This window comes from Cavia porcellus, unplaced genomic scaffold (assembly GCF_034190915.1).
Source record: "Cavia porcellus strain 051 isolate PalLab524CR breed Dunkin Hartley unplaced genomic scaffold, mCavPor4.1 scaffold_4, whole genome shotgun sequence".
Lineage (NCBI taxonomy): Eukaryota > Metazoa > Chordata > Mammalia > Rodentia > Caviidae > Cavia > Cavia porcellus.
In genome coordinates, this window is record NW_026947487.1 from 66,791,089 (window position 1) to 66,797,088 (window position 6,000).

Sequence of the window (6,000 nt, forward strand, 5' to 3'; positions counted from 1 at the left end):
CAGGGCTCAAAACTAGGTATATAGCTTTATGGTTTATACTCTTGGCTGAAAAACTATACAGACTCTTTGAAAGTATGCAATAAATAACATGATGGCTACAGTCTGTAGTGATAATGTACCTTCCTGTGCTCTCTAACCACCCACTCATGAGTGGACTGCCACAGTTCAGGAAATCCTATGGTAATGAGATTATGTTCAATTTTTAATTAACTGGATTTGGCTTAATTTAACAAATATCTATTGCATATTGACTTTGGATAAAGCACTGTGGCCTAGGGAAGGAGCTAAAAAGGACTGAATAAGTCGAATAAGGTAAGTCAAGGCTTCCGAGTTTCCATTTGTGAAGGAAATACAAATATGCACTATTGAAATCCCAGTATTAATATATTGAAACCCAAATACTGTATATTATAATCTAAATATTGTAATTCTTTTTCCAGTTCTCCTTATCATCCACAGTTATATTTGTAATCTCATAGAAACATTATTGGAATTCCACTGAGTTAATTCCAATCTCCACCTCCAATGTAACTCATGGCAAGAATAAAGACACTAAGACATATTCAAAGTTATTGGTAGCCAAGGTGTATAAGTCCCATCCAATTGAGGATATACGGACAAAGGCCCTGATCCAAGGGCTCTCCCAGGATTTATTATCTGAAGAGGGGAGTGGTTCAAAGATGGATGACAGTGAGGATGGCAGGAACTATGTGAGCTGGCTAGCCAGATGGGGAGAATAGAAATATGCAGGGATAATACTATGCAAAAGGGTCAGTCTGCATAACTCAATTAGGATAGCATTTCAGTGTTTTTAGAGGCTGTTGCTTCAGTTTCTGACATGTAAACTTTTGTGCCTTGGGAAGTCATAGCCTCTTATTTTGAGGCTGTACCCAACTGACATTGCTGGAGTTTAAAGGCTCTACCATCCTGCTGTGCTCAATCCTTTACAGAAAGCACTATGTAAGGAAACAGGAAACTGCCAGGTTGGCTTCAAGCATTACATATCAGTACCTTACCTAGTCTTATTTGGATTGCTTAGAGCCAATTGAAAGGAGAAGGGAATAGCATAGCCTGCTCTGTACACATCAGAATATAAAAATAAGATTCAATTTAACTAATGTTGCAACAGTTTTTCTGCATTCAAGGAGAGGTGCCCAGGTCATCTTCTGCAATGCACACAACCATATAAGGAGATGGAAGCATATGGAAAAGGAAAAGGAGTTCACTATAAACTCTGTACACAGAGAATGAGTTCCAAATATTTTTCTGGCAATACTGTTGATGTTGTGATCTTCGAAAGTTCTGGAGATGGAAAAGCACCACTTCTGGTTGGGAGCAGATGAGTGGCTCCTGTAGGAAATTTTTGAATTTTATCCCACTTTGTATCTGCACACATTCATAATTCTCACATGTACACACGCAAAATCTACTTAATTTACTGGAGGGGCATAGAGGAAGAAATGAGTGGGGCTAAATTCATCTTTCACTTCAGTTACTTATCAAAATTCCTGTTTCACACAGACTGCTGCCAACTGTGAGAGAGTGTTGAGAGCGTGTGTACAATATGCCAGTGAGAATGAACCTATTCCCAAAAATAACTTATGCAATATTGTACCTGTAAAGGATGACAAGAATCATAGAAGAGCCAGATATAGTCCAGTGGTATTGCATACAGTAAGCACTGGGTGAAGCCCAGGGTTGAAACCTTAGCACACACAAAAAAATATAGAATTTCAGAGGCAGAAGGTGATATAACCAAATGGAGAAAAACTGAAAGAGAAAAGAACAATTATGACACACCTAGTATATTGGCTAAGAATTCTATATATGTTGTTGTTTGATCCTCTAGCAAAGGATGTGGGTATTGCCCCCAATTTCTACCTCTGTCACTGTGGACAGATCCAAACCACTTTCATTTCTTACCAGGCTCTTCAGTCCTTGATGCTCACTCAGGTTAGAATCTCTTCTTTCTCTGTTATCTGAATGACTGGATGACTAAGAGGAAATCCAGGGCTAGCTCCCTGTGAAAGCTTTCCTGACCTCTGTCTTCTGTCCACCCCAGGTTAGAGTGGACTAGGTTCTCAATGGTAGCTCACACCACATCTTACAGACTACCAGAACCCACCATTTAATTACAAAGTTTTCCTCATTCACCTCCATCCCTCCCTCTACTGTACTGTTAGACGTTTCCTAAGGAATTGAAACGTATCACAATATTTCTTTAAAGCTCAGTGCCCAGACACCAGAATACAGCATCATGAGGAAGACAAAAAGGAAAGGAGTGGGTCCCCTGGGCCCAGGAAGAATCTGAAGTGTAAAATGAATCTCACAGAGAGAGTAAAAAAGAAAAGCTTCAGTGAAGAAGAAGGTGGTAGCTGGCAGTGCCTTCTCGCTGAGAAAAGACTCACTGTGCAAGATGAGCTGTTCAAACCTGGGGATGCATGGTCACAGTGATAGTGAGGGCTTGCAAACCCAGAGGCCACTGCAGAAAGACACAGCATTCGTGAAGGAGGGTGACAGATGTGGAGGACTGCACTGGCTAGTGATGCATGCAAGGACTTAGTTCACCTGTGAGGAGAGAGGGAATAGCTGGGAGCCATTTTGGAACTGGGGTTGGATAAACTCGGAACACAAAACTGCTGTTGCCTTCATCTAGCATCTCTTAGCTGGGCTCAGACCTGTGGAAATTGCTTGGACTGTGGCAAGCGCAGCGAGTCTGCTCTTAGGGCAGGCCTGCTGAGGTTATCTACTACTCTGCCATAAAGCAACTGCTGGCTTGCTGACATAGAGTGGCACAATTTGAGACTGTCTCCACAGGTTGTCTACAAGTGAAACCAGAGAGAATCTTTAAAGTGGATTATTTGTTTTTTTGTTTCTTTTTTCCTTTTCAGTTTTTTTCTTTTCTCTTTCTCCTTCATTGCTTTTTTATGAGTGGTTCCTAAGCTCTTTGTGGGCATGGTTCTGTTGTTTTCCTTTTGTCACTCCATTTCTCTTTTCCCTCATCCTTCTGCACCAATTTCCATAAATTGGCATGATCCCACTTTGTCCTCCATCCTTACTTCTAATCTATTTCTCTTCTTCCACTTTTCCATTTTCTCCTTAATCCATTTTAAATTTTAACCCCGAGAGCAAAATTGGCACATTATGGATTTATATATTGCACAGATATACTTATCTAGTTTGTTTTGCATCTTATTATATAATTACAAATCTAGTTCATATGATTAAAAGTTTCAAGTTGAGGATTAACTCAGTTTGTTGTTTTCTATGTTATGTTTGATGCTATTTGTACCCCTATAGCCAAAATTGGCATAATTATTCTTTTTTTTTTTTTTTTTTTTTTTTTGCGGTACTGGGAATTGAACTCACAACCCCTCGCTTAGCCAGGGCATAATTATTCTAAACAGTAGTTGATTCTGATAATCCAAGACTATAATTATTCTAAACAGCAGTTGATTCTGATAATCCAAGACTAAAATTAACTAAGAGTCACAGAACATACAGTGGTACAGTGCCAAAGAACCAGGGACTAGGCCAAAGAAGCACAACTTATCGTCTCCAACAAACATAAAAGGTAAGATCTTCCAACAGACTCAAAACCAGTTAAGCCTTGAAGATATCTCAGAGAAGTAATTACCACCTAAGGGTGCAAAATACTACCAATAAAGCAACCCACCACAGGCAATTCACAAGCATAATCACAGGAACTAATCTAAATTTTAAAAAGGAGAGAGTAAAATGAGAAGACAATTAAGCAAAATGCAACCTCAAACATCTAGTTCACCAAAGACAAACCCAGGGGACAATGAGGTGGGCAGTGTGAAAGCACCCCATCGGGACTCTCTGAAGTGGAAACAACAAAGCAATAGAATGAGGCTCGGTGAAAAAGTGAGATCAGAAATAGTCTCTCAGATAACTACAGAGATTACCAAATTACACATCATGCTTAGCAATGTTAGAGCAGACACAGACAAAAAAAAATAGATGAGCTTAAGCAAATTATGGAAGTTTAGCACATGACATAAATGGAAGCCATAAAGCAGATTTAAGCAGATATCCAGGAGAATAAAAGCTCATTTTAAAATATTCAAAGCAGATTTGGCCAGTGTGAAAACAAGATCACAAATATTGCAGACAGGCTTGTAGTCAGTGACCAGAAAAAAGAAAAAATTCTCAAAAAAAGCAAGGGACCATGAGAAATCAATCCAGTAGCTGCTAGATGAGACAAAGAAGAATAACTGAAGAGTGATTAGAGTCAATGAACAAGCAAGAGACACCACAAACAATATTTTAAAAATGTTCACAGACATCATGACAGAAAACTTTCCTGGTACAAAAAAAGAGCTTGACATTCAGATAAATGAGGCATATAGAACTCCAGTAAGCAATCATAAAAAAATCTACCACCAGGCATATCATAACCAAGGTTCCAGAATTTCAACACAAGAATAGAAGCCTAAAAGCTGTTAAGGAAAATAAAGAAATCACCTATAAAGGAAAACCCATCAGAATTACAGCTGACTTCTCAGCACAAACTCTCAAATCAAGGAGAGCTTGGAGTGAAGTACTCCAAGTTCTAAGGAAAACAACTTCCAACCCAGATTGATGTGCTTCCCAAAAGTATCTTTCAATAAGATACTTCCATGACAAAGAATATCTGAGGACATTTGTGGCCATAAAACAAGCACTACAAAACGTTCTGAAGGACATTCTAGAAAGAAATAATAAGGACTACAGCTCCATGAACCCTAACAGAAGAAATCCTCCAGGGAAGGCAAACAATTAGGGGGAGGGGGAAAAAGAGGGTGTCAACAAAAGGAAAATAATGACAAGGAAAAGTCAATACGTATCAGTTATAACCATTTACCAGTGAAGAGATGCAAACTGGCAGAATGGGTCAAGATTCAACAATATGCTGCATACAAGAAACACACTTAATTCAAAAATAAATTCATAGACTGAAAGTCAAAGGATGATAAACAGTACTCCATGTGGCAGGAGCCCAGAAAAAAGCAGGGTAGCTCTTCTACTTGCAAACAAGGTGAAACTCGGGGTGGGGGGGGGAGGCATTTTTTTATTTAAAGAAAAAAAAAACAAAAAGGGCAGAAATGATACATAATTTCAAAAATATAAACAGTAAGAAATCACTAGTTGATAAATTACATATTGTCCTCTTACAAATAGTTGTTTAAGTTACAAAAGTGAAGCATACAAAGTAGACATTCAAACAGCCATACTGCAAACAGTTATGTTCAACTATGCAACAAAAACTTAGTAATATGGTTATCAATCCTACACACTTAAACATACATGCAATTATATCCTTTAGAGCATTTTCTTTTCCTCTCTTTTTTTACAATAGCAATTGTACATTTTGGGTTTTATTACTCCTACATTTCTTATTACTTTTTACAATAGAGACACAATGTGCTATTTATAAATATGATTCTTGTTTTTTTCACTAATCAGGAGAGCCTCAAGTTGTCTCCTTTTTATTGCTAAGTAATATTCCATTGTATAAAAATGCCACATCTTTTTCATCTTCTCTGTGATTGATGGGTATCTTGGTTGTTTCCAAGATTTAGCTATTATAAATTGTGCTGCTATGAACATGGGTGCATATATATCGCTGTGATATGACCTTTTCAGTTTTTCTGAGAAAGTACTCAGGAGGGGAATAGCTAGATTGAATGGAACTTTCAATCCTAGTCTTTTGAGAATTCTCCATACTGTTTTCCATAGTGGTTGCACTAGTCTACACTCCCACCAACAGTGGAGAAATGTTCCTTTTTCCCTGTAGCCTTGCCAACATTTGTTATCAGTTGATTTCTTGATGGCAGCTGTTCTTTCTGGAATGAGATGAAATCTCAATGCTGTTTTAATTTGCATTTCTCAAATGACCAGTGATGGTGAACATTTCTTCATGTATTTATTTGCCATTTGTATATCTTCATCTGGGAACTGTGTGTTCATCTCAGATGCCCATTTTTGGAGAGGATC